The 9,414-nt window shown below is 44.1% G+C and overlaps 1 pseudogene; it reads left to right on the forward strand.

Moving 5' to 3' along the window:
* Positions 1-6,044: 6,044 nt before the first annotated feature.
* On the forward strand, positions 6,045-7,372 carry LOC109387872 (polyadenylate-binding protein-interacting protein 1 pseudogene; annotated as a pseudogene).
* The last annotated feature ends 2,042 nt before the right edge of the window (positions 7,373-9,414 follow it).

Below are 9,414 nucleotides of genomic sequence, written 5' to 3' on the forward strand. Positions count from 1 at the left end.
TAATATCAACATGGGCCAGTGAAGCAACGTCCTCCACAACTAGACTGAAGAACAAAACGATAGCAACTTGTCAGCTCCCCTTCCCCGATTCCCCAACACTGTTCCCTTCTCCCAATTCCCCAATAAAATCTTAAAAAAAAAAAAAAAGAAAATACCTTATGGCAAAAGTGGAAATGAAGAAAAAAAAAGTGGCTTCCTTTCTTTTTTGAGAACATTAAGATCTCAAACCTGGTCTCTCAATTGAAATAATGAGCCCAGCTTGTGTGTTGTTCCTACACCATTTCCAAGGCTTTTTTTCTGCAAAGTGTTTTTATAATGGAAGCCTGCAGCCTTCCCTGGTCACAAGCATCATCGTTATTCAAAATCTTGAAAGTGGCCCTCAAGGTTGAGGGGGCCTGACTTAATCCCAGATCTTGTACTTCTGGCAGCCAGAAAAGGGCAAGCAGTGTGTGGGTGGGAATGCGTGTGTGTGGGGAGGCTGGGGGACACTGTGCCACCTTGCATATGGCTAGCTTCTAGGGGCTTGGTCAGTGTCAATGCCTTGGGCTGGCATTTGCCTGTGGGAGAAATGGGCTCTCCTTTGCTCCCGAGTGTTCATGCAACATCTGTAACTCCATCATGATGGTTCCTTCCTTTGGATGTCAATGGATTTTCCACTTGAGAGCTCATCCTTCGTATTTAACATGTATACATGGCCAGGAAAGGCGCCATGCTGTCAGCATGTACCAACCAATAACCTCAATGGTCACGTTTGAAGTGACTGCTGGCTGAGACGAAAAGAGGCGAGACAAATGGGAATGTATGGAGAGGAAGAAGGGAAACCAAGGTAGCTTTGCTCTCTTTACCACTGTATCTAGGGCTGGCTGGTCCTGCCTATGCCCTCAGAGTTACTGCCCATGATTGCTTTCCTATGTGTTGGTGGGGTCCAGAGCGTCCATCAGTGCATTCAAGGTGAAGGGGAAGAAGTAACTTTCATTTGGTCTTAAGCTCTCAGGAGAAGAGGTGTCCCCCACATCTCACAGGTTACAATGTGCTCTCAGTCTTTATTTGGGGGGATTGGGGATGGGTAGGTCTGCGATTTAGCAGGAGGGAGTATCCCAAGAGGGGGAAAAAAAAAGAGAAGTCTTAGGGTACTAAGAAACTTGTAGTTGCTGTCAGAATGTAGTTTCACTTGTCACTAAGTCATAAGAAGTTTACAAACTTAAACAGTGGGTTATTTAACGGCCCCTTCTGGTACCAAGTCTCCCCGAGCAGATACCAGGCCTGCAAGGCTCTGGGAAATGTCTCTGCTTTGGAAAAAGTGGTGGTGTTACTTGGAGAGAAAATTTTAGGGACATGTGGTATGTCTGCTTGGAGGGCAGCCAGTCCTGGAGACCAGAGCTCTGGACAGTTCCCAGCATGGCCCAGCCTCGTCTTGACCCTCACAACCTCAGCTTTGATGTCCTGTTGTAGCTTCTGGTGACTTCTTGGTCTGGCCTCAGCTTTTCTGAAGGTGAAGGTGTGCTGGGGCTGGGTCTAGCTCTCCCTAGGCTAAGAAAGGGGGCACATCTGCCCTGCTGGGTTTCTGATTCAAAACTGCAGGGATGTCATCTTTCTGTGCCCTCAGCAGAGTTACCTTCCCCTGCTGAAGTGGAAAATCCCAGGCATCTTGGGAGGGAAGTGGCCTCCCCTGAGGCAGACTCCCCCTGCCTTGGGAACTGCCCCCCTCCTCATGCCCCCTTTCCTTTGGTCTCCAGGCTTGGAAGATTGTGCCCAGTTCTCCAGATGTTAATAAGCCAGCTTCTCTGGAGCTGGTTTGGTGATGAGAACTTTGCTGACTCTGAAGGAGCCCCATTGGCCCCATGCCCCAAGATTTGGGAGGCCCCTCAGGCTGAGTTTCAGTGCCTTATCTCTTTTCCATCTATGGGGTGGACCTCCTCTGTTAGTGGCAGCTTGTTCTGCTTTACAACTAGGAAGCTTCAACTTGTCAGCAAAGAGCACTGAGTTAATTTATTCTTACGAGTCATTTGAACAGTCTTTCATTTCTCCAAAGGTCACAGCCCTCTCAAGTTCAGTGTCATAGGCAGAAACTCAGCATGCAAACACATTGGCTCGTTCCTTCTACTCTTTCCCCTCAAAATTAAGGTACTAAGAACCCATTTGAAATCATCACATGTAATGGTAAGACCAGGGGATTCTGATGGGCTGACTATGACATATTTCACCTCCCTTCCCTGCCCTTTTGGCTACTTATTTACTAAAAAAAAAGAGAGTATCTTTGTCTTTTTAAACTAAGCCTCATATGTGTTTTCCTTAGCAAGCTGAATCCATGAAAGTAGGAAAGGTCTCTCCAGTCTTCATGGTGCAATAACTCCCATAATATGCTTTGGATATGTTGAGCCCTCTGTAATCCTGAAACATTGAGGTTTATTATTCCTGAAGAAGGGTCTACCTGGACTGGTTGAAAATATTACAGCAGAGGAGATCAAGATGGCGAAGTAGACAAACGCTCTGCTTGCCTCTTTCCATAAACACATTAAACTTACAACTAAATTATAGAATAATCAACCTGGAGAACCATCTGAAGTCTAGCTGAACAGAAGTTTTATAACAGGGTGTAAAGAAAAAGCCACATCAAGACAGGTAGGAGGGATGGAGACACGGAATGGGCTGGCCCCAAACCTGTGTGTGGCATTTGAGAATCAGGAAGGATATCTCAGCTACGGAGGTAGCCTTGGAAGAACAAGGGTTCCCAGTTCCACACCAGGCTCCGCAGCCCAGATTACTAGTGCCAGAAAGTAGATCCCCACAACATCTGGCTGTGAAAAACAGTGGGGATTCTGACCATCCAGGTGGGATGGAAGGCTGTGGGGAATCCAGACATCCTCTTAAAGACCTGTACACACACTCACTTGATCGCAGTCTCTCACCTTGAGCTCTGGCAGAGGGACAGTGACTTGGGGCAGTGGAGACTTCTGGGGAGAGACTGAGTTGTATGGCTTCAGGGCAAGGATTGGAGGGATAGTCACCATTTTCCCAGTGTGGGGTTCTGGCAGTTGGGTGCCATCTTTCCTGTGTTAAGCCCTTTCCCACATGACCCAATCTGAATCTGAATTGGTCTACTTGCTTAACCCTGGTGACTCACTGGGACCCCAACCTACCCAACTCTCCTGCCAGAGGAACTTTTTTGGAGAGCAGCCAGCCCTGCCCACATTGCGCTCATTCTTGGAAAACTCTCAGATCTGCGGGCTCCAGGTGGGTGGCAATTGGCCTCTGTGCACTCTGAGGCTTTTGCTGACTATCTCCAAACTCAGCACTGGCACCAAATCAGAATCCACATTAATTTGGTGAAAAAAATTCTTCCCACTCTGATGACTCCCTGAGACCCTGCCTCACCCAACTCGCCTACTGTATGAGGCTTTATTACCTGCTGAGCCTTATAGGAACTGGCAGGTTGCAACAGGCCTCAGGGTGTCTGGGCTTTTTGCAGAACTACCCCAGGCATTGTACTGGTAGCAGCCATCCTTGGTTTGCAGTGTGACCTCTCCCATGTGCCTTCAGGTTTAGCTCAAGCAGTGAACAACTGCAGATTACTTTGTAGCTCCTACCAGGTCATAGTCAGTGAGTGACCTGGGCCTGGACTGGAACCCCTCTCAAGAGGGGCTAAGCTAACTTAGAGGTTGGCTTCACACCATAGCAGAGCACCACCCAATTAAGCCTCACAAGTTACAGACCCAAAGGGTGGTCTCAACAGGCACCAGAGTCCATTGGGGCATATCTCACTCAGTGGGGTAAGCACCCTACGCAGCAGTCCTTAAGCTGTGGATGTGGCCAAACTCCACAGCCAGTCAGCCTAAGGGTCAGTTGCACCCACTGACATGCCAATAGCAATCAAGTCTTAACTATAATAGGAGGGCGCACACAACCAACACAAGGGACATTCCTGGAGCACCCAGAGCAGATGACCACGGAGACTGTATCAGGGCCCCACAGGGCACCTACTAAAGACCACCAGCTAAGACTGGGAGACATAGCATATCTACCTAATACATAGAAACAAATGCAGAGAGGCAGCCAAAATGAGGAAACAAAGAAATACATCCCAAATGAAAGAACAGGAGAAAACTCCAGAAAAAGAACTAAACAAAGTGGAAACAAGCAGCCTACCAGAGACAGAGTTCAAAACAATGATTATTAGGATGCTCAAGGATCTTAGTGAGGCCTCAACAAAGAGATAGGAAGTATACAAAAGGACATAGAAACCATAAAAAAGAACGAGTCAGAAGAATGCAGTAGCTGATATGAAGAATGCACTAGAAGGAATCACCAGCAAACCAAATGAAGCAGAGGATCGGATCAGCGATTTGGAAGAAAAGGCAGCATAAAGCACCCAATTGGAACAGCATAAAGAAAAAAGAATAAAGAAAAAAATGAGGATAGTTTAACAGACCTCTGGAACAGCATCAAGCATACCAACATTCACATCATAGGGGTACCAGAAGGAGAAGAGAGAAAGCAAGGGATTGAGAACTTGTTTGAAGAAATAATGACTGAAAACTTTCCTAACCTGGAGAAGGAAATAGACATACAAGCCCAGGAAGTGCAGAGAGTCTCAAACAAGATGAACCCAAACAGGCCCATAGCAAGATACATTATAATTAAAATGGCAAAGGTTACAGACAGAGTATCCTAAAAGCAGCAAGAGAAAGGCAACTAGTAACTTATAAGGGAGCTCCCATAAGATTGTCAGCTGATTTCTCAACAGAAACTTCGCAGGCCAGAAAGTATTGGCATGAAATATTCCAAATGATGAAAAGCAAGGCCCTACAACCAAGATTGTTCTACCCAGCAAGGCTACCATTTAAAATTAAAGGACAGATAAAGAGCTTCCCAGACAAGAAAAAGCTAAAGGAGTTCATCACCACCAAACCAATATTATAAGAAATGTTAGACAGACTTCTTTAGGATGAAAAAATACATACATACATACATACATATATATATATATACATATATATATATGTATATATATGTATATATATCTGAATAATAAAATGACAAAGCTACATATCTATGAACAATTACTTTCAATGTAAATGGATGAAATGCTCCACTGAAAAGACATAGGAGATCTGAATGGATAAGAAAACAAAACTCTTACATATGCTGCCTACAGGAGACTCACTTCTGATCGAAAGACACACAGAGACTGAAAGTAAAGGGATGGAAAAAGATATTTCATGAAAATGGAAATAATAATAAAAAAAAGCTAGGGTAGCAGTACTTATACCAGACAAAATAGACTTTAAAACAAAGGCGATAATAAGAGACAAAGAAGGACCCAATAATCCCACTTCTGGGTATTTATCCGAAGAAACCCAAAATGCTACTTCAAGGCGATGTGTGCATCCATATGTTCATTGCAGCACTGTTTACAATGGCCAAGATGTGGAGGCAGTCTGGGTGTCCATTGATGGAAGAATGAATAAAGAGGAGATAGGTAGTACATATTACAATGGAATATTGCTCAGCCATGGAAGGGAATGGATTTTTGCCATCTGTGGCTGCATGGATGGACCTGAAGGGTATTGGGCTGAGTGCAGTATGTCAGAGAAAGATGCAATGTGATTTCGCTTATACGTATGCAAATCTAAAAAACAAAATACACAGACAAACAAAACAGAAACAGACTCATAGATACAGAAAACATTTTAATGGTTGCCCAAGGGGATGGGGCTTGAGGGTGGGGGATGAAAAGGGGGAAGGGATTAAGAAGTACAAATTAATTGTTACACAGTGGTCATGGTTATCTAGGGTATAGCATAAGTAATATAGTCAATAATATTATAATAACTATGTATAGTGTCAGATGGGTACTAGACTTATCAGGGCAACAGATGGGGAGGGCGGGTTAGGGAGCAGGTAAAAAAGGTGAAGGGATTAAGAAGTACAAATTTGAGTCTTGCACTTCTCTCCTGAGAACGACCGCATTGGTTGGGCCCGCCTGGGAACAAACGAGACCCCGGGGAGCTCCACCTAGTTCACAGGATAATATCCCACAGCAGAACTCGGAGGCAGTAATGGCTAAGCCCTAGGTGGTTGTATGTGAAAGCTGTCTGTGAACACCCCCGAATTTTACCCATCAGGTTATTCTTCTAATTATACAGAATCCTATGAGGATGGTTGTGAGGAATATCCCACTTTCTCAGAATACATTCAGGATTTCTTGAATCATCTTATAGAGCTGCCTGGCAGTTTTGAAACTGAAATTGAACAGTTTGCAGAAACCCTGGGTTACAACAGATGATGCTTTGCAGGAAGTTGAGGAACTCATCTATCAGTAGGCCCCATCCATTCCAAATTTCTGTTACATGGGATCTCACCTGTGTAATTAATTTCCTGTCCCATCATCTGACAGTTAGCCCGCAGAGTGGCAACTTCTGCCAATTGCTTCTTCAAAGGTGTATCTTTATTAGATGTCAGACTGAATATGAAGTTAAAGATAAAGCTGCAAAAGGGGATGAGTGACTCAAAACTGACTCCATGCATTTGCAGTCCTTCTGGGAGAACTTTATCTTAACCCAGATCAAAGGAACAAATGGACAGGATACAAGAGCAGATACTCTTCAGGTTGGTCTTCAGGAGTTGCCGAATGCCCTCTTTTCTAATCCTGTGGATGACAACTTCATTGGTGCAGTAAAATTACTGAAGTTGACAGGGTCAGTTTTGGAAGATGCCTGGAAGGAAAAAGGAAAGACTGATATTGAAGAAATTATTCAGAGACTTGAAAATGTCCTAGATGCAGATTGCAGCAGAGACGTAAAACCGATGCTCTTGAGGCTCATAGAACTCCCATCAAGTAACTGGGGTCGAGTGTATGTAAGCTCAACATACAGAGAAGCAACACCTGAAAATGACTCTATTTCATGAATGAACCAATATTTTATACATCTGACAGTGTCCCTTTCACTGCAGGTGATCCAGATTACCAAGAGAAATATCAAGAGTTACTTGAAAGAGAAGACTTTCTTTTCGGGTTATGAAGAAAATGGAATAGATTTATCAGGGGCTGGTGATCCATGCTTGGATGATTGATATTGATGATGAGATCCAGAGACAGAACCCAGAGACAGAAGAAGCTTACGAAAAGTTTTGTTTGGAATCAGAGCACAGCGAAAACAGTAAAACTAAATTTCAACATAATCAGTTTTATAAAGCAGTTTGGGTTATTGTGATTTAGCAGAACACAGAAAGCAAGAAATTGTGTCACACTTATATCAAATTAAGGCTGTCGAGTTATGTTACTAATGTATGCAACTTTAATTTTGTTCAACACTGTCTACCAAAATGAACTATTCCCTGTAACTTAAAATGTGTGTGTGTGTATCCACTGTTTTGGCTGCAATAAAAATTGATTTTGAAATTTAAAAAAAGTACAAATTTGTAGTTATAAAATAGTGATGGGGATGTAAAATAAAGTATAGGGAATATAGTCAATAATATGGTAATATCCAGGTATAAAACAAATAAGCCTTGGGGATGTAATGTACAGCACGGGGAATATAGTCAATAATATTGTGATAGCATGGTACAGTATCAGATGGTTGCTGGACTTATCATGGTGATCACTTCTTTTTTTTTAAAGAATTTATTAGGGAATTGGGTGAGGGGAACAGCATTGGGGAGTTGGGGGAGGGGAACAGACAAGTTGCTGTCCTTTTGTTCTTCAGTCTAGTTGTGGANGCCTGGGTGCGTCTGAGTCCACTGGAACCCTCAAGTCACTGCCACCCAGTTGGTTGAGGGCAAAAGTGGGGAGGAAGCATACTACTCACCTCTTTGATGGCATGTCAAAGGAGGAACTTGTGGCATTTTCTGGAGCTTGTGTTCATAGCTCCTTCCTGCTGTATGATTTGATCTGAGTCCACAGACGCTGGGAAGAAATCCACTAGCACAGGCGGCTGCCCTAGGCTCCGAATTACAGTTCCACTCCAGTTCTCCAGCCCTTTTTATTGGGTCAAGCTTGAACAGGCTTCCTCAGACCTTACAATGACGTCCCTTGCAGGAAGGTCCTTGGTCTCATATAAATAGGCTCATGATCAGACTGCCCCACCAGTCTTCAAGACACACAGACAGCTCAGGAGACTGGCTTCAGGCTGAAACTAGGACTTTTGTAGAGTACCAAAAAATCCCTGAAAATTATTTACAAAACAGTGTTATCACACAATCGGCTTCTTTGCTTTGCAAAGAGGATCTCATCAAGATTGCTATTCTGCTAGGGTATTTAAAATATGGATCGATTTACTCAAGTTTTGTTTTGCACACAACACTTTAGGACCCGCCTGTTGGAGTAAGCAAGGTCATCATTCTTTCACTGGCTTTCTAAGCAGAGGTAGGAGGTCCTGTGGCAGTGGCAGTGGGAGTTTTTTTAGTTTAAAAATAAAAATGGAGAAGATGTTTGAATGGGTTCATTTTTTTAGTGCTTTTAGGTCTCGAGCAGCTCAGACACCTCCAGCCAAGTCACCTCTCTCTTGCACCCAGTGAAGCCACCCACCCTAGCTCCCCTGCGGTGCCTGTGATGGGCCTCTGTAGTGTGGGTTTGCTTTCTTTTACGTGTCTGTTCTTTAGAACATGTTACTCAGTCAATTTCAAATACTTAGTGACTCGACAACAACATACAGATTTTTCTTTTCAATGAAACGTTTTGAAAATAGGAAGTGTGTGTACACGATAAAATGTTCAAACAGGACACCAGGGTATACAGGGAAAAGTTAGCCTCCTTCCTTTCCAACTTGTGGCCCCAGAGGTAGCACCTGACCCACAGGATTTTCAACGAAATCCTCTGTTACCCTAATCTGGGTTAGGCTTTCCTGGTTACCGAAGTACTCACCTGTGTATTTTCATTATTGGTTTATATATTGTGTATACACACACTAATTTGCACTCCTGTAATTTCCCATTGTCTCGATGTCACCTAGGCAATTCTCTATGGGAGGGCACAGGCTTTTGAGTCACACAGTTTGGGTTTAAAGCCCAGCTCTGCCACTTGCTGTTGGACCCAGGCTAAGTTACCCCAAGGATTCGTGCCCTTATTGCTCGTCTATACAACTGGGGTAATAACAGTCCTTCCCATATCGCTATTGTGCAGATTGAATGTGACAATGTATGGGAAGCCCCTGGTGCCTGGTAACCCTGCAGGGAACACTGGCCCTCGTAACAGTCCTTGGCTCTGGGTCTGCTTTTGGGAGAACCCCTCCAGCTGAGCTCCATCAGCCCATGTCTTGCCTCTGAGGAAACTAGGAATGAACCAGACCACTGTGCTAGTGGTCAGCTGGTCTCCTAGTCACTCTTCCTCTGAAGAAATGAGATTCTGTGTTTTGTTGAAAATGCCTTATGGCAGGGCCGGCCGAGTGGCGTGTTGGTTAAGCGTTGGTTTGG

Source organism: Hipposideros armiger, unplaced genomic scaffold (genome assembly GCF_001890085.2).
Source record: "Hipposideros armiger isolate ML-2016 unplaced genomic scaffold, ASM189008v1 scaffold_171, whole genome shotgun sequence".
Taxonomy (NCBI): domain Eukaryota; kingdom Metazoa; phylum Chordata; class Mammalia; order Chiroptera; family Hipposideridae; genus Hipposideros; species Hipposideros armiger.